General features: G+C 39.6%; 1 protein-coding gene across 1 annotated transcript in view; it reads left to right on the forward strand.

Annotated features, from left to right (window-relative positions):
- The first annotated feature begins 2,357 nt into the window (after window positions 1–2,357).
- The window catches only part of peli1b (pellino E3 ubiquitin protein ligase 1b), a 39,092-nt gene continuing 16,242 nt past the window's right edge, over window positions 2,358–25,207 (forward strand). Inside the window, exon 1 of the mRNA XM_074676520.1 lies at window positions 2,358–2,756. The gene's annotated coding sequence lies outside the window, so the exon portion shown is untranslated. The remainder of the gene's footprint in view (window positions 2,757–25,207) is intronic.

Genomic DNA, 25,207 nt, shown 5'->3' on the forward strand with positions numbered 1-25,207 from the left:
GTTGGCCGCGAAGCCATAGCAACATAAACAGGAGGGTTCAACACAGATTAAATTGTGTGCGAATATTATGTAAGGTGTGTGCATGGAAGTGTGTGAGCAGAAGTTCAGGGTTTCTTTGTTAGGTCTTACAGGCAGTCTTCTTTAAGTGTGTGCAGCTCATTCAAAAACACTTCACTGCTTTAACTTTGCAGAAGTAAACATTAGCAGGTTTTTTTTTTTCTTTTTCTTTTTTTTTTTGGTATGCTCTATAAATAAAGTGGATTGGGTTAAAGGGAACACTTCAGTTTGCAACACCTAGTTTCCCTCCGGCGCTCAGGAGGTCTGTGTTTTATTAGCAAACGTAAGTGTGTGTTTTACAGCTTATCAGCAGTGCAAAAATAACTCTGTATCTATGTGCATGTGTACTGTAAGTTTACAAGTGTGTGTGTGTGTGTGTGTGTGTGTGTGTGTGTGTGTGTGTGTGTGTGTGTGTGTGTGTGTGTGTGTGTGTGTGTGTGTGCTTGTGTGTTAAGTTAACATTAAGGAAGTTAATCTGTTCTTGGACTCTCTTGAATTTTCTCCTCTTTCTCACACTTCGACAAATCACAATGTTTCTGGAGAAACTGACTTTCCAAGAATCAAGTTTGCACAGCTGGAGGAGACTTACATTGAGAACAACAGTACTGTTGGCTACACATCTGGAATGGATTTGCATCTCAACCTAAATAAAATAAAAAAAGGTAAAATACAAAAATAAAATCAATAAATAAACTGTAAAATTTAGAGTCATGACTTTTTGATTATTTTCATTTTAAATTCCCACAAGTGTCAAACTTTTTGAAATATTTATTGCAAGAATTTTTCTTTTTTAATAAATCTGTATTTTAATTCTTGTTTACTTGAAGTTTTAATTTGTGTTTCTCACCTGTTTTGTCATTTTCTGAGGCAACAAAAGACTTTGCTTTTTTATTGATAAATGAATCAACTCTAAGCAATTTTGATGACACAGCTTTGTCTGCTCAGTGCCACACTTATTTGTTTAAGTCATTGTTCTGGCACCATGTCTTTCTGTAACTGGTTTCAGGACACAGAACTGGTTTCCTCTCTGGAGAGAAACAAAGTTTTATTGTCTTATGTACTCAGACAAAGACAATACTGGAGTGAGGTAGAATAAGAGTTGCAAATCAAAAACCTGTCATTTTAAAATGTAGTCACTCAACCTCATGCTGACAACTATTATTCAGGGGTATACTAAAAACAAGTAAGCCACGTGGGAGTTTGACAGTTGGGGTATTGTTTGAACCAAATAAAAATGTATCCAGGTCATTCACAGTTTTGAAAGAAAGCAGGATTTGTTAGAAGTCTTACTGAAAAATGGAGCGTAAACATTTTAGAATCAGAATCAGAATATGTCTTTTTGCCAATACCCCATAGTCCATTGGAAATTTGTGAAGAAACACTTTAAAAATAATAAATATGTGCAACAGATAATATCAAAAGATGAAAATCTCAATTTATGGGAACTTAAAGTTCCCATAAATTGAGATTTGACACCTGCACAGATATGTTATACACAGAAACAAGGTGATTTTGAGCAGCTGTACAAGGCCTGTGTAATTTCCATATTAAAGTCACAACATGTGTGTGCATGTGATGAGTTTGATTAACTGTTACAGTGGGCTAGAGTTCCAATCTGTGCAATGCTCCTTAAACTTTAATACAAGACTCTAGTTTTCAGCTTGAGTAGAGTGGAGCCCAAAAGTGGTTTGTGGTGATTTCTTTTTTCTGCTTTTCCAATCTCAAAGATTTTTCCAATGTCAACGCGATAGAAAATCCAGCAAGCAGATCATCAATGCTACATAGTTACAGTCACACAAGTATTAAAAAATTGTCACATTACCTCAGGATAAGTGGGCATGAACATGTGGACAACACTGCATCAATTGTATATGTCTATCTGCTTAGTTTGTAATGTGTGTTGTGTAGTTAAAGCACATCATACACACTGTTTTGCATTATTTATTTATTTTTTACAGAAAGCAGCAATGCATATTAAAAAGTGTCATTATTGTGAAGCTAATAGAGCAAAACTAAGCCTGGGTTCAATCCAGGTGGGTCCATTCAGGCTGAAGATGTATGGTGTATACTAGTTTAAATCCCTAAATAACAGCTTATTTAGCAAACCCCTACTTCTTGAAATGCATTATTATACGATAAGTAAATAAACTAGTGACTAAAGCCGTAAAATGTCTTTTCCTTTGAGTAAATAGATGTGAAGTGGTAACTTTAGCGCTTGAGGCTCGCTGCGGCTGTGACTAAAACCACAAGTTCCAGGATTCATTGCAGCGACGTCGGTCTCCTCCTACGGACGCACGCTCGCAGCCTCGCTCAGAACGAGCAGCACAGATCAGCTCTGTGTTTACGTTCAGATGCTTACAACAAAGAACAGCGCACCGCGGAGAGCCTGTCACTTAAAAGATAACACCGTGGATATATGGTCTTACGGCGAGCATTTGTAACTGCGAACTCCGGGAAGAGGAGGACACATTAACCGTCATTGCTTTATTTTTTATGTGGAGCGGGTTTCACTTTTCTCTTTCTGGCAAACCTGCCCTGAAGGGAGAAATTAAGACGAAATTTCCTTTTTTAAGCCGGTGGAGCGTTAGCTAGCTTGCTAGCCTCAGCAAGTTAGGAAGCCAGGCACCAGCTGGTGGGGAAGCTAGCTGCTCTGTCAGCCACACCGAAGACAACAAAGGGATTTCATCATTCATATCGTAGTAAGTACATGTTTACAAGCCACCTGACTTTGCTTAAAACGGTTGATAGTGCTACAGTGGTCGATAGAAGGCTAGCTTAGCGGTAGCAAACGTTTATTGTTAACGGTCACCTGCTTTATCCTGCAAACGGCTCTGCGACCATGCACGGATTTATTATCTGAAATAATAATTAATCAATTTCCTTATTCCGTCACGGTCATGCACACAGCAGGTAAGCAGGCACGGTTATTGTGAGCGCTGCAGCTGCAAAGTCTTTGTCGAGTTGCTTGCAAATACTCATGCACCTGTTTTGCCTCTGTCTCTTTATCTATGTGGAAATCAGAAGCTCTGTACAAGATAAATCTTCTGCTGGGTGGTGAGTGACTGTGTGTGTTTCTGTATATGTCTGTGTTTGTGCGCGAGTGTGTGTAGGCTACAGAGATGCAGGTATTAGTTTACATCACTTCCAGTCTGCATGCTGACCTGTCACCAGGGGGGTCGAGTGAGAAAGGGAACATTGCCTGATAAGGAATTACGCAAATGCAAAGACTCGAGCCATTACTGAAGCTTGATTGCAAGTTAATGACTTCCCTCCTCTCCTCTTTCTCTATCTCTCATCTCATCTCGCTTTGTGTCTCTCACCCCTTCCTCTCCTCTCTTTTGTTTCCCCTCCCACATGCCTTGCTGTCCTTCTGTATCTCCATCTTTCAGTGCTGGTTAACTATGAAGTGAAATATTTGGTTTCTGAGGATGATCTCACTGACTACTCTTACTTGGTGTGTCTTTTAAATGCCAGGGTAGAAGGAAGCAGATGTCCATTAACTCAGTCTGCCCAGGCCTTATTTCCATTGTTTGCTTGTCACATAATGATGATTAATCAAGAAGCTTTGCAGTGTTGAAAGTTTTTTGTTGTGTGGCTTTTAAATGCAACGCAGCAACTTTTAAAAGTTTTTTTTTTCCATTACTTTTATGTGTGTGAGTGGAGAGTCAAAGAAAGGATGAAATTATAAACAAGGTGTGGTTAAAAGGAACTATTATGTAAGTGCATGAGTAGTTTGAATCAGATCCAAACTTAGAACTACAGGCTCAGTGCGAGGAACACATCGTTGAAGCCACGTGTTTAATAAAACTTTAAACTATCAACCTGCAAAAGTAAAAACTTTAGTTGACAGGAATAATCAGGGATCTTAACATTGAGCTTGAGTTGTTACAGAGTGCTATACAAGAGTCAAGTTGCAACGCTGACACCTGCCAAGAGAGGCTGCAGAATCTTTTTGTGCAGACTATTTAAAGTCTGCGTTCTCACAGTCCTTTAAAAGGTGATAACTTCCAGCGGATGTGCTTTGAGCACAGTGATTGCCGTGTAACTGGGGAGGGTGTAAGTGCTGCATGTTCAAGTTTGTGTTTGCACATTTGCATCGGGTGTGTTTCCTGCAGGATTGTCGAGTGCGTGTGTGTCTGTGTGTGTCTGTGTGTATCTGTGTGTGTTCCCTCCAGCACAGTTTGGAGTCTCAGTTTCAGAGAGGAAACCGGAGCTGATGGTGTCAGACGGGAGCTCATAGGGAGCTCTGATGTCTTAATGGAGGCTCAGTGCTGCCTGTATCCGTAGTAACCTGGTCTGTGGGGACGCAGGGAGGGCTCCTAGTCTCAACCTCAGCTGGATTCTGTATCATGCATGGTTGTCCAGGAACAAAAAGTCTTAAAATCATCATTTCACTTCCTATTTTTACATTTTTGTTTCTGTTGTAAGTCTTCATCTGGCCAGACCAAGAAATTACTTTGTCCCCACAAATGAACCGCTAATGCTGTACATTATATGCTCTCCTGATGGTTGGGTGAAGTGTTTTTCTTAAGTAAGCATTTCTCTGCCTTAGTGGAACAATAAAGTCACAGTTAAAGGAATCATTTATGCCTTGCGTTTGTATGTGCAGCATGCTGCAGACTCCTAGTATGTAGCTTTTTGAGTGTGAACTGGGTCAAGTGACACTTGAATCACGCTTCCATCAAAGAGAAAAATCTAAGCTTTAGATGTTATACCAGAATTTGTGGGTAACATCAAGTTTATAGATTGAATTAAAAGTTCAGCAACATGCCGACCTGTGTCTGTGTGTTTGCCAATGTTTAAACTCCAGTTACAGCACACATTTCATGTGAAGAAGAGTTTTAATTTGGTAGGTTTTTACATCTATTTTATGCGCTCATGTGCCCACTGTGGTTTGTTCCATCAGGGAGGGTCTCTCAACTCAGCAGGGATCCGTGCTTGTAATCTTCAGCACAGCTGAGCTACAGCTTTCCCCCTGCTGTGTGTGAAGAGCCTGGTACTCTCCTCTCAGTCCAGCTTACTTTCTGCCGGGCTGGTAAACAGATGCAAGTTTGTGGAGGGAGATTATGTCTGTCATGGAAAGTGGGTCAGACAGTGGGCACGTTTTTATGGCCTTGTTTCTGTAAGGTAGGGAAGGAAAAAGAAGAAGGGAAAACATTAAACCACCAGCGTTTTTCCACAGAGTTGCCTGAAGCAGCGTGTGCTCGGAGTTTCTTGTACTCTCCCTCTTGTCAGAATCATTATCAATCAGTTTTCCATGAGTCTGCTGACAAGGAGCTCAGCTTATGTTTCTTTAGTGCAGCCTTTTTTCCCATCAACCTTTTATGCTGGAGATTTATTTTAAATACTTTATTTACCCTTAATAGCCTTTTTTGACTACTTTGCTGATGTATGCAATAGATGAGTTGGCAAAATACTCATTGGCTGCTTTATTGTATGTGGAGTGTTTGGTGGTGTCTGGTGCTCAAAATCTCATCACACCAGGAGCTGTACTTTCTTGCCATCTTTGTGCCTTTGTGTTTTACTGAGTTTTAAATTTAAATCTTCAAAAAGTGATCTGTTAGGTCAAAATCCTAGAAAATCAGAGATTTATTTGCTCAGTGTTGTCTTTCTGTTGCAGAGGTCTTTTTGGTTATATCATTTTTGATGAGTTTTGCATGACAATTGTTTCATACAGTTGTTTCATACAGTTACAGATAGTAATCTGTAGATTGGTATGAAAACACTAGATACTGTACTTTACACACAGTGTTGACTTGTATCAAAAACTCAGACAGCCAAGTTGCACCTAGATTAAAGCAGCGTCTTTATGGTTGTCTCTTTGCTAAAAAGCTTCATTAGCTTAGCAAAGCTTATTGCTATCAAGAATACAAAGATGAGATAGAAGATAAAAAAATTCTCTGGATCAAAGTGTGGATGAAGAGGTTTTTTTTATTTGTGGAAAGAATACACAAAAAAGTGACACCATAAGATTTTTTTTATTTTTGGAGTCCCAGCTTTTAGTAAAACTAATACTATGTGTATAAGGATGAGGAAAAGAATAAAGCGTCTCAGTTTTTGGCATGTTTTTCTGGTAAAAATGCAACTCAGTACACTTTAACATTACTACATAATTAATGTAAACACAGGTAGTGGAGATTTTTTGTCATAGAAATCTAAGAAATTGTGAAGTCTCTTTGCAGAATGATTGAATAAAGATAGGCTCTGTCAGGAAGTTTGATAAAAAGCATCAGAACAAATAAAGTATGATGACGTGCTGTTTTCTCTGAATGCCCTTTTCTCTCTTTCACTGTCTTAAAATAAAGAATAAATCTGTATTTTTTTCTTTTACTCCTACCCATGTGTATTTCCCTACTTAAAAATAACACTAAGGTTTCTCCCTCACTGCTAACACCTGAGTAAGAGAGGGAGGGGACTACGACACAGACGTCAATCAGAGTCCTTATTTGTAAATCTTGGTGCAGTTGAGGGGAAAATGTCAAACGTCAGAGTTGCGCTGACACTGATTTTTTGCAAAGGATATTGAAACTGCCATAGTTTGCTTTCTTTTTGCCCTTCTTCATCACTGGAATCCTCTGCTTTTACAAGCTGAAACCGAAAGTCCCTTTGAGGTTAAATGTAACAAGAAAAACTGTTTTGGGTGTGTGCATGATTCTCGAGAAGCCATCTCTGTGGTTTCCCTGCTGTGTGGCTCTTTCAGCTGAAACGACAGATATAATTTCTCACCCTTTCCTTTTAACATGCACATGTGCATACTCCTTCCCTCTCTTATTGACACACACACACACACACACACACACACACACACACACACACACACACACACACACACACACACACACACACTCTCTCTCTCTCTCTCTCTCACACACACGCACTTGTGTAATTATCTACTCCCCTCTGATAGTGCATGATTGCCATTTCCTTTCGTTACTTTCCAACCTTCCTGTCTCAAATGAGCGCGTGTGTACATCCAATGGTTGATAGTGTATTGCTAATTCCCCCAGGGTGCTTTGCTGTTTCTGTGAATGTATAGATTGACCAAGCTGTGGTTGCTGGAGCTGTAGAGTTATAGAAGTCTGAGAGTCTTGGTGCTCAAGACAGTTACAGCAGACAGTGACTGAGATTTGAGACGGAAGAAGAATCAGACCTTGTTGAATGAAATGCATTATATTGGGCTGCCATTTGGACCAAAGACAAACAGAAATTTTGATTTTATTTATTATTTTTCAGAAACTTTATGGGGGTTTTTGTTGTTGTTGTTGTTCTTGTTGTTGTTGTTTGTTTGTTTTAAATAAAAACCTCCTGGAGTTAGAGCCAGAAGTCTGAGGTGAAAGAAATACCAAAACACAAACTAAACCCTCTGCAGTGTAAATGCAGCACTTTGCACTGGCCTCTTTCAGTCCTCTGGACAAGAGGCTAATGATTGCAAACTATGAGTAGGTGCAGCTTAGAAAGACCTAGTCTTTTTCTTTTCAATCCCCAGAGAAATGCAACCCACACCAGCACTGCTGAGCTTTAACAGGAATTATCCACAAGCATGCAACTGTTGAAAACTCTCCTGGATACCATACTGTGATGTTGACTTACAATTTACATTGTGGACTGTCAAAGTATCCATAGCATGTATACTTTCAAAGGTTGGGGATGCTTACCCAACTACCAACAGTCCTATTTTTCAGTGTGTTTTGGAGTAGAGCTTGCACCTCTTCTATCCTGTTGTCCCAAATCGTCCTTAAACTGCTGCTGTTTTCAATTTTAAAGGGGACATACCATGCTTGTTTCTCCTTTTCACTATGCCAGACTAGGATGCCTGTAAAGCATTTCTGCCCTCAGTACAAGTCATTTAGTTCCTTCATTGCCCCACAATAGCGTTCTCAATATCCTCAGTTTAGGCCATTCTGAAGATCTCGTTGAAACGCTCCGTTTCGAGAATGACCTCCAGTAACCTCGCAACGTCACTGCCCTTTGTGCTCTGATTGGTCAGTTCTATCAGAGGGGCAGAGGGGGTAGAGCCAGGAGGCGGTTTTTGCAGCATGGCAGTATTTACAAAATCGCCATATTGAATGGAGCAGACCGAGTGAGTTTGCTGTTTGCCAAAACTTCACCATGAGGCAGTGCCATGAGGCACTAATAAAATGGCAGAGTGGAGGATACGTCCTTTTGAATTGGACCCCGAGTCAGACCTGGACGGTTCTGCAGCTCAGGAGGAAGAAAATCCACCTCCACACAGATCATCTCGCTTCAGTGTGGTGAGTCAAACTGGTACTGTAACATGAATAGTTTATACGTTAATACTCGGCTCTTGGTGGGTGTATCCCTCAGTGGCGGTTGTGTGACTAACGGACTTCACAGAGGAGGAGCTGCTTTATCAGATTACTCCAATAAAAAGGGAGGATCCTCGTGTCATCACGAAGGTCGAAATCTCGCGGCCAACTGGCAATGACCTATTTTCAGAGGCATCAAATCTCGTTCTAGGATATCAGAAAAAATACAATATCTCATTTTTTGAAAATTCAGGGGGTGAAAGGTCTTGTTTTCAAATTTATTATATTATATGTAAGTATTCAATCAGGGATCAGCATGATATGTCCCCTTTAAGAAGTTACAGAAATCTTTGAATAATAGGACCAGCATTCCTCTAGATCCAAAACATCTATCTTTAATTTGTATCAACACACTGTAACACTGTTGTTAAAAACTGTAAATCCAGTTTGGAAGAGGTTTAATCTGTGTTGGTAGTTCTTTCCTAGGTTTGGAAGCAGGCAAACCCTCTCATATTACAACAACAGCTTCTTTCCTTTGTAAGCTCCTTCCTCATAACCATTAAAACAAATCTGTGATCTTAAATTGATAGCCAGAAAAAAACTGTCTGTATGACATCATGTGAGCTGTGAAACCACAGAAGAAAACATCCCCCTCTGAGGCAAAATGATCAATCAGAAAAGCTGGAATCAAAGCATTTATTCATGCTCTTCATTAAAACTGTGTTTATTTCCACCTAGTTTCACAGACAGCTCAGAAACCGAGCAGTGAAAACATGTGTTTTCATTCATTTGTCAGACAGATGCAAACTGGAAAAGGGCTGAAGTGACGGAAAGCGAAGCAGTGGAGGAAATATCTGAAGAAACAAAGTGTTGCTGTTGCAGTTAGCCTGTGAATACAGCTCATTATCCCAATCTCCCACTGCAGGCCGTGATACATGGTGCTGTGTACGGCCTCGATAAGGCAACACTGAATGTCTAAAGAATGATATACATTGACCTCAATCACATCTTGTCATAAGTGATTTAAATTTTACAACTCTGCAAATGTTTGTTAACTTCCTAAATGTGCGTTTAAGTGATATGCAGCTGTTAACATAAAGGTTTTTTGTTATCTTGCTACAGATAAAGGAATTATTTCAACGTTTGAATCACGCACTGATTCCTATGCATGCTGCACACTGATGGGAAGCTCATATTGCATACTTTCTTTAACTAGGGAATGGCTATAGGAGCCCTTGTACTGTGTGTGTGTGTGTGTGTGTGTGTGTGTGTGTGTGTGTGTGTGTGTGTGTGTGTGTGTGTGTGTGTGTGTGTGTGTGTGTGTGTACATTCAATATGTGACCACCAGGCACATGTGATGTACAGTCTGTGTACAGCAGGTCCTTGTGCATGGCTGCACACACATCACTGCTAGCATGTGAACCTTCACATGCACCAAGCTGCACAGGCCCTCAAGGACTCAAGTCTGCTTCTTTTTTTTTTTTTTAACAGATTGCCATGTGCGTGAGACTTTGCATGGGTTTGTCTCTTGTTGCACATCTACCAACAGGGCTGTTTGTTGTTTGTGTGCATGCTCTGGTCTGTGTTCTTCTCACTGAATCATTAATGGGACTGTAATTCGAACGGCTGCCCTCCTATTTCTTCCCCTACCGTCTGTCATCAGTTAGCCTCCTCCCAGCATCGCTTCCAGGAAAACCAGTAGGCAGCTCTGACAAAGCACAGGCAGCAGACTTTCCCTGCAAACAGAAAAGAGTGACCATTAATGCGCGGAGACAAAAAAAACCAGTCACTTTTGGTGCTTTGTCCAGACATGTCCACAGTCCAACAAAGTTGTTCCACTTGTGGATGTTACTTAACATTAACATCCCTACTTTCTGGCTCGTTGTGGTCAATGTGTTTAAAGCTTTGAGGAGTAAAAACATTCAGCGATTCTCTGTTTCACTTTTGTTTTACTCATCATCACAGCTTTTTCTCCACACATTGCATCCTCAGCAATTTAATTTTGATGTTTCAGTGTGCGATTTCACATTGTGTTGTGGTGTTTCTGAAGCATATCAGGAATGACGTGTGGAGATAGACTGGGGGCCAACACCCATTATTGGTGGTTAAGGAGGCTTAAAACCGATACTTGGAGATGATATTAATTTGCAGTAAAAGTGAAAATACTGGCCTCAAAATTTTGAGTTGTACAAACTCCAGCACTTGACTTTAAATGCCTTTAAGCATATATTTGCTTAACAGCTCTCAGGCTCAGCAGCATGTCTTATAAAGATGAATGAACACTTGAAAAAAAATAGGCTCCTTAAGTTTTCTTTAGTAATTAAAGTTTTCCAAAAAAATAGTTCTGCGGTTATCAGATGGTGGGTGACTGTGGGTGAGACAATACTAGAGACAGAGTAGTGACTGCAGACAGAGAAGCGTGGCTGCATCAGAGCCAAAAAAATAACAGTGTAAAATTGAGGCATCAGGCTGATAATGATATGCCTCAAAATGCCCAATATTGGCACCAAAAATCGGCCTGTCCCCAACGATGTGTATACACATAGCATGAGTGCTACAGACACACACTGAGAGATGCACAGTTTTCTGCAACTATTTAAAGAATAGATCTCTATTGTTATTGTAACAAGTACAACGAAATGGAAGTCACAGCAGCAATCAAGAAAACAAAAGTAAGAAAGTGTACAGAAAGTGCAAAAAGGTCCATAAGAAAATAGATGATGACAGCTTGTCCATCATTGTCCAGTTCAGCCAGCCTCCACCTCCTCAGGGTCCAGGACTGAGCTTCTTCAGTCATGCTCCATCTCTGTCTCCTGGATCCTGTCTGCTCACAGCAGGTGAAGCTCTTCCAATGTGGCGTTGGTGTCTGATGTTAGCTCCGTTAGCCATGTCTGTGAATAGCATGATGCTACTCTGCCTTCCGGTATTCCCTCTGTTGCTGGGTTAGCATGGCTAGCTCGTCCATCTTATTAGAGATAGATCTTATGTTCCCAAGAACGATGGGTAGAAGGACAGATCCATGTCGTCACTTCTTAGCTCACACCTGAGAACCAGCACGTCGTCCTCACCTCCTTCTCCTCACCTTGTGGGAAGACATCAGGCCTTACACCAGTTAGCATTGACATGCCACAGGCTGCTAACAGCTGAGTTCACATGTAAACAATGAAGCCATGGTTACATGTAGGATCTCCAGACAAACACAGGAGAAAAATTAGTAAAAACATTGCTGAAGCCACAAAAAGTTTGGTGTCCATGACCAACAAATGAGCCATACAAAGTAATGATCTTTAAAGACTTTCATATCTTCAAATGTTAACAAAGACAGATTTACACAGTTGAGCAACTTTTCTATTTTTTTCTTATTTGAGACTCAGTTTAATTTTTAATTTTTTTTTTTCAGCGTAAACAATAGTTGAATAAATGTGTCTTTTGCGAGCTAGTTGTGATTCAGACATCTTAAGCTCTGATTCTTGTCCACCAAAAAGGCGCCTCTACCTCGGCACACTCAGGCCCATGTTTTGGTGGGGCCATTCCCAGTGCTTAGATTCCTCTGACATACCCGTCTCCAGGAGCCTCCAGAGCAACCAGTAGTTTGTTTTGATGAGTCAGTTTAATACCCAGCAGGAGTTTGGCGCCGAAGGGTCCAGCTCCTGTCTGTTTTTTTTTTTTTAAGAAATGGATGTTGGAGGTGTGAGCAGTGCTGTCATGCACCTGGAAGGATCTGGTCCTGTGCACACTTAACATATATCTGAAGTTTGAGGTGTGTATTTCTTTAAAGGGTCAGTGCATTGGTTGGAAGATGTTGTGTAATATTGGCTCTTCATCACTCCACAGAAGTTTACAGAACATTTGAGTGTGTGTCCTTGTGTGTTGGTTTTGTTCAGCATGAGCCCCAGTGGCTTTGATGCCACCTTCACTATGTTCACATCTGCTTTCAACAACACAGCCAAGGTTTACATTCCTCACCTTGTTTCTAATGTTCAAGTCCTTTTCCTGACCCACTCCACATATTTCATGCCTTGCTGTTTATAGCTGATGAGTGTGAGTATTGTTGTGGCAACGCTTCCTCAGGTCAAGTGCTTGGCATCCAGCCCAAGTGGATTATTCTAATCCGCCTTGTTACCCACTACTCTTTTTTTCCGTCATAGTCACAGCTATGAGAGGAGCTCAGCGTGGCTAAATGTTGCTCACTTCAGTGTCTGTGTCGAGTAAGTGTGTTGGTAACAGCACACTGGGAAGTGGTCTGCTTTGTGTTCTGGTTTATAAGCTCTGGTTTAGGCTAATGGTTACCCCAGAGAGCCTAGACACCACAGAGTGTGCCTGTCCTGTGATATGTTTCTGTAAAAAGGGTGATAAAAAAAGACAGATGGCTGGAGCTAATTAAATTTTTATTCACCATGTAAGCGAGCATGTGTGCACCATCCTGAGTAAGCAGGTTGTGTATCGCACACAGTATGTCTAGTGTTTATTCACATTTATTTTTATAATCACAGCTTTCTGTTATTGTGAGAAGCTGTCAGTATCGAGCCGTTAGAGTAAACACTGGGACTTAAAGTGTTTAAATTACCCTCTGTGAATCAGTCAGCTTGGGCTTTGCTTTCTTCTTCTACTTTAACATGAGATTGTTTTGAGGAGTTGTTCTCTTGAATTATCTCACCTTGAGGATACATTTTACCACATTACCCATCTGAATAGCCTGAAGATGTGACCATATATCCTTTCATCTGCCCGCTGTGGTGAATTTCTTGTTGGATTAATGCAACTGTCTCCTCTATATCAGTGTGCTGCTTTCTTCTAACAGCCATAACATATAGCATTGCCTATTAACAGTCCAGGTGTTTTTAATGATGTGATGATTCTAGGCTAAAATCAGTTTTATCTACTTAGTACAATTTGACAAAGCTGTCAAGTGGGTCCATGATGCAGTGAAAGTTGTAAATGTATGACTTATAAACAAACTCTTTGATTTATGACTTTATACACCCTGAAATTTGTCACTTTAAAAACTTCAACATTTTTCAATTTTTACTTAAAGTTTTGACTTTCTTTCTCAAAAATTAATATTTTATTCTCTCTTTAAGTGGCCCAATGTGCTGTCATAGTTGTCCCAATTTATTGATTGAATGTAATAAATTTAATATGAGGCTGAATTGCGCTAACCTGACACGCCATACGGACAGTTTCATATATCCGCCATGGAAATATTTCTCAAGTCCATCTGGATAGCGGCTCTTCAGATTTGTTTTCAGAGGTGGGACCTTCAAAAAAAATCAGCAGCTGGTGATTGGACGACTGTTCTGATAGACACACTCACCACAGACCAATCCACATCAAGCCATGGTATGACATAGCTTATGTGAGCCGATGCTGAGAAACAATAGACGAACAACTACAGGAACATGAGAAACAGCTGTGATAATGGCGTTTGATGACTGCTGCTGTTTTTATAAAGTTAACTTAAGAATTAAAGGAACACTGACAAGTACGAAAGTCTGCTGACGTCACGTCTGCTCCCACAGCTCCCGCCTCTCTTCCCTGATTGGACCGGTTAGAATTTAGCCGAGTGAAATTGTTGGTCATTGGAGCCTGACAAGATGGATCTGCAGGATTTCAGAAACTCTGCTCTGCAAGGTTAGAATTGTGCAATGTTTTTCTTGAATTTCCACTTTTTGGCCTCTATGAAAAAAAAGGAAATGCTAAAATAACATCATAAATAATCAAAAAGTCATTGTGTCACAAAAGCTGAGAAGCTGTCTCCTAAGCCATTTTTGTCCATAATGCAAAGATACCAATTTTACAGTCAATGTAGTGCTAGTGAAATCGTTGGTTATGTATTTAATAGTTATATTCTTCTGGATTAATTCTTACTGTTCCAAATGATTTGTTTCAGCCTGCCTCTTTGCTGTGAGTGAAACAGAACAACAAAAGATCTGAATCTGTCACACCTGTGTGCGTGTTATGAAGGGTCATTTCACTGCAGGCTCTCGAATGAGTTAAATTCAGAGGTCATACTGATGTTGCACTTTGTGTTTATAGTGGGTCTTAACCTGGACATGGCTGTCTGCTCAGAGGAAATTTCTTTTGTTCCTTCAATCAGATATATTGTATGTTTCCCACAGTCTTAGTGTAAATATTGGACCACACACACACACACACACACACACACACACACACACACACACACACACACACACACACAGGGAAACAACTCCAGGGACTATAGAACATGAGAAGTGTGTGTCCGTCTGAGAGTGGGCAGGGAATTGGGTCTTTGTATGTGCACTGACGCGCTGACTCTGTATAAATCACTTTGAGCAGACGGCTACGTGCTCCTGTAGTCGTCTTCCTCTCATCCAGACTACAGCACTGTAACTCACATCAGGAGCTCACACTCTGGTGTGTATTGATAATTCAGTCTTATCTGTGTGGGTACACACAGCTGAGCTTCAATAAATGTAATTCATGCAACATTAATTTTCTATAACATTGCATCAGCAGTGATTTCCCTTCTCATAAGGCCATGAATTGATTTTATAGTTTCTCTGCATGGAAATGGTTTATATAGTGCCAGTGCACTCTGTGGGTTTGTTTTCAGACAGCAGATTGGAGTTTTTGTGTGGTTTGGCGGTGTGTGAATGGAAATGAGTCTGATCATTTGCTGCTGGAGTCAGGATGAATAGTTGCCAGCTATGGAGGAATGGAGAGATCATTAGCCAGTAACAGTTATCATCACAGCACACATCTAATCAAACATTGTTGGAGCTGTGAAATCTGTTTAACATTGAAAAGGAAACTATTAGTTTGGCAGACAACTAACTGAACTCAGGAAGGTCTCTGTTCTCTGAAAACCTGTAAATGGAAAATGAACGTATTGGTATCGTGTGATTTCCTGTTGTGCTCTCTGCCAGTAATGTGTCGACATTTATGAAGTATAGATAGAATCTAACCAGCTAGACCATTTTTACATATTAAAAACTCTAGAGCCAAGGTTTGAATAATTTCCAGAAATGGGCCTTCAAGGTCAGTTTTTTATTGATAGAAAAGGGAGCACACTCCTACATTGAAACTCCCTCAAGGTGCACAACTGGACAAAGACTGCTCACAAAATCATCACAGAAGAGCAGAGTAGTGTACAAAGTCTGCTTCAATATTCTTATTTTCTAAAAATCTAACTTCCTTTTAATCTTACCACAATTTTCCTCAATTTTTGGCTGTTTTCTTGTATTTCATCTACATTTCAGACAGCATTTGGCAAATAAACTTCAGGGAGGAGAGACCTGTTTGTAATAATAAGTGTGTCTGCTTTCTTGGACACATTTTCTTCGTGAACATGAGGAAGACTATTAATAAGAATACCACCCACTTCTCCGTGTGAGTTCTGTGACCTGTCAGTTGAGGACAAAAGCACAGTCCAGTGCTTATTTTAAGAATACTACAAGAAAAAAAAAAAACTTGTCTCCTCTGCGATTATGACGCAATACTTCTCTTCCTCACTTTCTCTTCTGTGTTCTGCAACGCCAGTGCCATCTGTTCACACTCATTGATCCGCCCTCTCTGATGAAGGATAAAAGACAAAATCAAAGATGGAAGAGGAAAAAGAGAATCTGGCGTCAGGTTTGCAAGCTCCCCCTCCGCCCTGCAGATCAGTTTCCGAGTAATTGAGCGTCCATTCCACACAGTGTGCAAACCAATCCCTCTCCTCTGACCCCTCTGTGAAACTTAACACACTGGAGACCAGACCCAGGGCGTCTGAAAACTTGCACCACTTACAAGGATGAGGTTTATGGTCGAATTGAGCCGTCTTTCCTTTTCCTGCAGCTTTAAACCTTCTTGCATGATGTGCTGCATAATGCTCCGGTTTAGTCACAATCTGGAGAAAAACAATAAAAGACTTTTCAAGAAACTGTGGGAATCCTTCAATCTCATGCTTTTTTCCCTACTTTAAGCCCATAAATGGATGGCTCATGTACTCATCCACACACCCCTCTTTTCTTTAGTTTTTCTTCTCTGCTAAAAATAAACAAAAAATGCCAGAAATATGAAATACTATAGAATTCACTTTTTATTTTAATGAATGTCATGTCGGCTGTAGTAAGGGATGAAGAGGTATGAATACATCCTTCCACTTACTGGGTGTTGGCAGGTTTGGCTCTGGCTGACTGGGCTTGGTTACTCCTTTATGAATGAGAAATCTTTCTCTGGCAGAGAGCGAACACTATATCTTTGGAGCTTGGCACTGTGTGGTCTTTGTGAGCCGGCTGAAGACATGCTGGTTTCGTCACAGGTGGTTGAGGTTCATGATTTGAAACACTGACTTGGGGATGCTCCCTTTTGTATGGTGATCTATACTGTTGAATCTGAGGCTTATTTTTAAACTTTTTAGTAGGGCTGTTATTTTAACGCGTCAATTAGATTACACCGAAAATTAACGTGTTGTAAAAATTAACGCAGATTAATCTGGATCCCACACCCGTGGGGGGTTCAAAGACGCACTTATTTTCAAATGTCTAGCATTGACAAACCGTTTGTCCTACTTGAAAAAAGTGGTGTTCTTGTCAGATTTTCAAATTTCTGACGGTCCCTGAATGTATCACACCTGACATCAGCAACATGCTTTAGACCGAAGGGGAAGCGAGAGGGATTTTTAAGGGACTGCCGTCCACATCTCGTTTGTTCACACGTCCTTTTTGAAAATCTGCAGAAAATCAACCGTTTGCTCTAGCTCAATTCTGTAAAAACAGATAATTCTACACTTTTTACTGCGTTAAACAAGCGCTGAATTATCGACCGATTATCGATTTGTCTTATTAAATCTAAAGAATTCTTTGAAAATTTGCTTCCATCTTCCTGGTGTCATGTTTCAGCTTGGGGCTGCTCTGCACCAATGAGCAACAGTTTGTGTGTTCAGAGCATGTAAAACTGAAAAAACTTCACTCTTCTTTGATCCAAGACTTGAATTAAGTGTTTTGTACATAGTTCCTCACAGTTTTTAGCCTTTAGCCCTGGTTCTCCTGACCTCATAGAAGTATAGAAGTTCATATTGCAGTGAAAATTGAGTCCACATTGAGTAAAAATGTGACAGAAGCAAAAACCATCCTAAAAATCAAATCAGCTTATCTTTGGTGCAGGAATGTGTGGATTTTGTAAAGATAGAACCATAACACTTTTTGTGTTCCTTATGCCTCAGGGTACCTAAAAATGTGTTGTATATATTCCCACCTTATTTTTAAATGTTTTTAATGTCTTTTAATGTAATTTTAATGTCCTGGAATTCAAATTCCTTATTTTGGAATTTAAGCAGATATGAGATTAAAATGTGATTAATTAGATTTATTAATTACAAATCCTGTAATTAATTACATTAATTTTTTTAATCACCTGACAGCACTACTTTTTAGCCTTTAACTAAATGGTAAAGCTTTCAAAAGTGGTTACTTTGTTGTTGTTGTTATTGTGTTATGACCTGCTCTTAAAGGCATTCACCTTTCCTTCACCCCTCCATAGAAACATTTTTTGATAGCTGTAATTCAGGGATGATACATCCAATCTGATACACGGATCAGTATTGGTGTCCGAGTTTGGAGCATCGTATAGCAATCGGATTCTGTTAGTTGAACGGGGTCGATCCAGTTTTCTCATGTTTTCAGCACCGTCATGTTTTGCGGCTGCGGTAGATCAAACCATTTTGCGTGTTGTGTGTAAATGTGTGTGTGTGTGTGTGTGTAAAGATGTTTTTTACCACTTTGAATGCACATTCTGAAAGCCTGCTCAGAGGCACATTAGGCTAAATGTAAAGGCTATTATTATTGATCAAATGCAATGCAACCAGCAGACTACAAACAATGTATTTCTTCAGCAGATTGATAATAGTTGCAAAGGAAATGTGGTGTTACAGTCTTATCAAATACTATAGTATAGTTCACCCTCCAAGAGACCCATTCACTGTCTCTCTCCTGTGGACTGAACTGCAGCAGTAATCACCTGTTTTCCTTGAGGCCACGAGTTTAAGCACATGGACATGACTTTTCTCCTTCACTGAACTGTAAAACTCTGACTGCTTTCCAAACAGGGCTTAGGTTAAGAGGGTTGGAGTTCCTCTTCAAGGAGGAATTTGGCGAAGAAAGCTTTTGAGGAAGTTCAACTGGGCATGCTTCACCGGTGGAGGTTAATAGTGAGCTTCACGTGTAACTTCTTCATTATCTATACTAGTAGTTTTTGTACTGCTGGGTACTGTTGAGATGCAAGTCCCTAATTTCGAAAAAACAAATTGATTTCCAAAAGACAATATGACTTATGATGCTGTAAATAACTTATCACATTACAAATTAGAGTTAGGATGCAGTTAAAATGAAATATTGATTTCACTATGCTCCCTAGAAAAATGAGACAGATATGTTTTAACCTCAAAATGTGAACAGATATTCCTCTTGGTGTGAAAAGTGCATTTAAAGAGAAGTGTAGAACTCTCTTAGTTTCTGTTATGCTTGATCTTGGTGTTGTTTTACTGGAATCTGCTCCCTCTTCACTTCCTGGCAGGTTACTTCTTGCTGATAACATTTACGATATGATTGGTCCTCCTTGCTGTCCAGTGACCACTTTTTATACTGTCAGTGGTTTAAGCTAAAACAAGAGCAGGCTTGGGTGTCGCAGAAAGTAAAGGAGGTGGGAGACATTGCTGTCATTACTGTAAACCTTCACTTTTATCATTTAAGAATCTTTGTTTTATCTTTATTTGAATACATTTCTGGAAAGTAGGCTAACACCCACTTTAATTCCACTCAGCCTGTTGTGAAATCATCACCGTATTTATACCAAGATCAGGAACCCTTACTTATGTATAGGAAAACACTGTAGCATCCCTGTTAATTACCTTAACCGTCTCCGTAGCAACCACTGCAACAACTATTGGTCATATTGGTGAGTGAAACAAATTACTTTTACTTACTTCCTGCCAAGTCAGCTTCCCCCTCTCTTCTCACGCAGTCTTACGCCTTTAAAGATTGAAAACTTCTGTTTTAGATTATCACACAGGTGGTATCCTGCTGTGCCAGCTGAATAATAGAAATCCCTTTAAAGTCAGGCACTGCCCAGTTTTTATGTGATAGCAGACGTTACTCAGCATTCTTTGAAAATGTTTCTGGGATTCAGGCTCGGCTTTCTGTAACTTTATCCGATGTGAACTGTCACATAGACCCAAGCACTGAGGTAGAAAAACATCAAATGAATTACATACAATGACTGGTTTTATGTACAGTTCACACTGTCATGTTAAAGACCTCGATAGTCTGTTCAAGGGAACCAGCTATGTGTCACAGGAGATGCAGAATGAAGATATTTAAAGGAGAGAAAGCAGAGAGGCTGCCTCTCTTTGAACGAATTACTGCTGAGGCTGTTGCAAAAAACAAAAAAAACATGATCCTTCCTGCCAGCAACATGTCGAGCTCTCACAGCCTCTCGCTCTTATGGAACATGAAAGGTGAGAAAATGCTGAAAAAGGCTTGAAGTGTTGGAGGAAGTGGTTGGGGTCGGTGATAAGGTAACTGATGACCTTCTTCATGAAGGACTTTGACAAAGATTACAGGAGCCACAAGTAAAGTGATGAGCTTGTTTTTTCCTCCATTAAACAAACATAAAAAACAACAACTGTTAAAAATTTCCCCTCACTGAACTGAAGCATAAAAATGGAGTCAAGCTTGTTGCCTTTTCACACAGTAGCAGGTGTGTTCATGCTTTATAGCCCCACGTACGTTGACAACCACATACATGTAACTCTGAGTCTTTGCCAGGCTGCTGCTGTTATTATTTATTGATCAAATGACCCGTTTCACCTGGAGGATATCATTACCACTTTCCACTAATGAAGATGTTACACTTTGTAGGAGTCCCAGTTTTCTTTTCTGTCTCGTCAAACTCGTGTCCTTGTCTCTGACCTGCTGCCTGATGAGGGATTTGTTCATGCAGGGTTTGGATCTGTTTGCTTGATTTCTTCTTGTGGCTGTGGTTTGCGGTCATGTCATAACATTGATTTCAGATAGAGAGAACTGGTTTCTCAAAGAAAGCTTGTGTATTTTATCTTCATCAAATATGATGATAAAATGGAGATTTTTGGAGTGTGTCTTTGGACGAAGGTTATAATAGTTAACTAAAATGAAACTAAAAACGAAAACGAAAATTTAAACTACATTGCAGTTAACTCTAACTAATAAAAACTAAAAAAGAAAACAAAAACGATTAGTAAACTAAAACTGTATCTTGTGTTCTCAAAACTAACTGAAACCAAGTAAAATTAAAGAGAAAATACCCTTAGTTTTAGTTTCTGACAATATTAATAGCCTTTAGGATTTAAATTAATGCGTATTTTCCCAACCAATTTTACGACAGTTTTAGGCAGTTGTCAGTGCCACACGGCACCATCATAGCGACGTACTGGGACGTGCTTGTTTACTGCACTGACTGGCTGTGCTGCGACGAAACGTAGTGCAGCAATGAATCAGAGCATCTGTAATGGTTGAATTACATGTGAGTCTGACTTTAATTTTTAAGTCTGTCTTTCTTGTTAGAGTCCAAGTTTCTAATAATTTACGCTCATAATATATTGTGTTATATAGTTTTTGTTTATATTTTTTTGAATGTAATTTAGGTTAACATTATTTTTATATAATTTATGTATATATTTTTTATATTAAGTTAATATTATTTTTTGTGTTAAAGGCAGCAGCCAACAGTTCAGTATCAGCATTGACTGAGCAGTGAGCACTATGTTGGACTAGAAAATAAACAGTATTACAAAATATTTACTCTGACCGTTTTCAATCCTGCACCTGGTTAATAGGGTATGAAAAACTAAAACTAAACTAAAACTAAACTAAAACTAAGCCTTGTTGCAAAAATCAAAACTAAATAAAAACTAGAATGCCTGCTCTAAAACTAATTAAAACTAAACTGTAATGGGAAAAAAAAATTCAAAACTAACTAAAACTAAACCATAATGACAAATCCAAAACTATTATAACCTTGCTTTGGACAACACACTGACTTGAAGTGGTATCAGAGGCTCACATGCAGTCACATAACCCGTGCAAGAAGAAGAGAAGAAGAGTTATCAATCTAATGTCTGTTATCCAAGATCCATCACTGTATGTTTCTGCTAGAGTTATTCAGGATTTTAGTTGCAGAAGGAATGAACAGTTTTGAAAGTCTGGTGGACTTGGCAGCAATCTTAGGCCTGAACCACACATATATGGATGTTTTTTTGATCGGATATCTTTGTCCTCGTTTAAAAAAAAAAATCTCTGTCTAAACCACAGAAATATCTGTCCATACGAAGAGGCCAAACTGAAAACAATCGCCTCTGAAGCCTGCAATGCCATGCCTGGCCGATAAGTGGCAGGTTAGCAAAATGTGAAAACCATAGAAGAAGAACGTTATGAGCATGCACAGTCAAACACAGTGACTTGTTGCTAGGCGCTTGACGTAATCGCGTCAACACCAGCTCCGTTTAACACCGCTACACGGATCCTCTTAACCGAATATTCTTTTTATTTCTTCACTTTTTTATCCGTTTTTAAAAATCTCCGTTTATGTGGGTGACATCGCCGTGTTTGTGTGGTTGAGAGGCCCAATTGGATAGAAAAATGTGCGTTTAGGAATATATCCATATACGTGTGGTTCAGGCCTTAATGACATGGAGAGCAACTAACTGTCTCTGTTTTTCTTTAGCAAAAAATAAACTTTCACGCATTATTCAAGTTTGAATGCCAAGGGAACAGGTTTGTAACACCTCAGAAAACTATAAAAGCAAGGTTTTACATCAGTGAGCCTTTGGTTCAGTAAATGCTTTGACATGTTCAGTAAAATTAATTTACTCCACAAATGGATAAATTGATCGTTAGATTTTAACTCATTGAGATTACTTTTTTGAAATATCATACTTCATCTGCAAATTCAGCTTTCTTAATTTAGGGGTCAGGTATAAAGGTTTGCTAAATAAGTCTGAAGGCTTCAGTGCCTCTGTTTATCTATCAGGACCTCTTACCTTTGCAGCCAGCTGACCGAGCAGATTAGTCAACACAGTACTGTAACTCTGTCTCTGAGAGTCTCTGTGGGTGACCCTGTTACAGTATCTCATGACCCAGAAATCATGATGGAGAAACACAGCCTCTGGTTAAGTTGTTTATTTCTACAGTCATGCTTTGTGATCCTGAAAGTGTGTCACCCTTTGACTTACCACAGTGTTACTCACCTTATGACTCAATATGAAAGCATTGAGCATATAACTCCCTTGGGATGGCTTCTTGTCGCTCTTTGGGGTATGCTAAATGGGACAGGTTGACATGTGGCACAGTGCTTCAGCTGCTGATGCATCCAAAAGCAGAAGTGCAGCTGTTCCACTGCTTCCGCGTTAACATGTAGACACGTGTGTGGATGTTTGCTTCTGCCTGTGAGCGTGCACAGTTGTTGTCATGTGTTGTGCTCCCTTGGCAGCCAGTGGGAGCTGCAGGTGTCATACATGCGTGCCTCCTTGCAGTTAAGTTTTACAAGGGCTTCTGCAAGTGTAAGGTTGCTGTTCCTGCTGTCAGCAGCCCGTTGTTACCATCCCTGACCTCGGCCAACGGAGTCAGTCTTGCTGAGCTTTAGATCTATTGTTGTAGGACTGTGTGTCTCTGTAGCTAAGCAGCAGTTGGCACACAGCCACACTCAGCTCTGTGTCATGCAGAGTTGCAGAGGCTGAGAGCTTAGTCAGACACACACACACCCATACATTTCACACGTGCATTTAAGGTTGCCAATACTGAGCAAATTCGAAAATGTTTGGACATTGGAAAAAATAAGATGTGTAGTTAAAACTTCATTCAGACAGCTGACAAAGTTCGCATAAACCATTTTTAGTAATTCTTAACCGTGCTCTGCAGAGGCAAATTCTGTCTTTTTGAGTTCCTGGTAACAGCAGAGTTGCTACTAAAGACAACTCAGCACCATGGAGGGGTGTAACAACAGGACCCACTGACTTGGACCTGTATTTCTGTCGGTCTCCTGTGTCTGGATCCATGAGATTCAATCAATTCCTGGCAAGTCAGCCAACAGCTCCCTGGACACTGCTGACTGTGTGTACATGTAAGTGGAGGATTTTACATGCACACAGTCTAAATCAGTTTTAGTATGCACGGGCTGCATGTGTGTGTGTATGTGGGTTTAACCCCTTCTGATGGGGGAACAGGTTAAGCTCAAGCTGACATCCAGTTTCTTCACCTCCTCATTCTTCCTACACACTCCCCCTGCTCCTCTCTTTTTACATTTTTTGGTCCTAGAACTTTTCCGTTATCCTGATCTTTATCTGCTCTCACAAAACACTTCAGGATTCAAAACCCATCATTGCATCTGTCGAACCCTGTTGACAAATGCTAACAGGAGGTTGCTGGATTATCCGTTTGAATTTGCTTGTGCTTACTTCACTTTATCGAATCATTCAATCCCTCCACTTTCCTTTCTCTCCCTCCCTGTGAGGAAGCTGTTTCAGTCAGTAGTTTGAGACACTGAATATAGATCTACAGTCAACACAATGCTAACACTTTTAGAGTGAGATATCTGGATGTGTTTTTTGGTGCTAAGTGTTGCTTCAAGTGTAAAGCTGTTAGATTGCCAAAACTTGAAAGGGATGTATGATTTTTGTCTCCTCACTGTAAATGTTTTTGTGCTTGTCTTTGTTCTTTCTCATCAGATCATTTGCAAAAACTTAACTTCAACACAGGCGAGGGTGGTTCTTATTATACCCAGAAATGTTGAAAACCTTCCTTTCTTACATTGCTAATCCAGTTTACACAGCTATAAAGCAGGTACCTCATTGGTCAACAGAGCTGTCAATCATGGTGTTAACCTGTTTTACCCCTATGTTGTCAAACATATCATATTTGTAACTTGAGTTGAAATTCTTCTATCTCATTTACATGGTAAGTAGTTTCCCTAAAAGAACCTGTTAAAAATAAATAAGTGAATATGTTCTACCCCCTTGAGGGTTATCAATCCACTACAGTCAGCTGAAGTTTTATTGTGGCCCTTTTCAAAATAGCTGCTCGCATAAAATTATCAACATGCTTTTTTTCATGAAAATCATTGTTTTCAAGAAGTTGCAGTAAGAATAACATCTAAAATATTACACTTTAAAAAAAAAAAAAAAAAAAAAAAAAAGCATTTCTGCATTGAAAGAATGAATATTTACTAAAAACTTTGCCAAAAAAGTTGGGGGAAAAAATGCAAATTTTTTTGAGAAAAAAACTACCAAACAAATGCCTGATTTTTTTCGATGTGACACAAAAATATTTCATAACCATAATTTTAAAGCAAAATCTTTCTGTGTATTTTTGTCAAAGGGGTTCATAAACATCGTAGTTCCAAAAAGTTAAAACTTTTTGACTTTTTTGATGGGTCAGGCTTTATAGCAAATCATTTTCTTCAAAATTCAAGGACATTTCACAAAGTTGTGGATTTCCCTAATGTTTTGGTTACACTTTTGCAGAGCAGCTACACCATCTATATTTTTATACAGCCTTTGAATAGGTGCCTTTGTAATGGTTTATTCTTTTCTGAAATAAAGGTTACCATGCGATCTCAACGAAAGCTTTGAAACTGTTTTTTCCATATTTAAAATTCACAGATTTAAAGCAGAAAATGTTTCATGATACTGACATTGCAAATGTTCAGTTTAGTTGAAATGCAGGGTACACTGTTCATCTTTAAAACTTATGCAAACTTTCCCTTCATCCATACTGAATAAAGCTTCTGTCTGACGTTACATCTGAAGTATTTACTTGGAAGACCTCTGCCTGAACTTCTCCCACTCAGTCTGATGGGACTGTATCTGCATCTGATCCTCAGGACTCAGTGAG

This window comes from Halichoeres trimaculatus, unplaced genomic scaffold, assembly GCF_033239565.1.
Source record: "Halichoeres trimaculatus isolate MK-OKI-2021-1 unplaced genomic scaffold, fHalTri1.1 fHalTri1_scaffold_8, whole genome shotgun sequence".
Classification (NCBI taxonomy): Eukaryota; Metazoa; Chordata; class Actinopteri; order Labriformes; family Labridae; genus Halichoeres; species Halichoeres trimaculatus.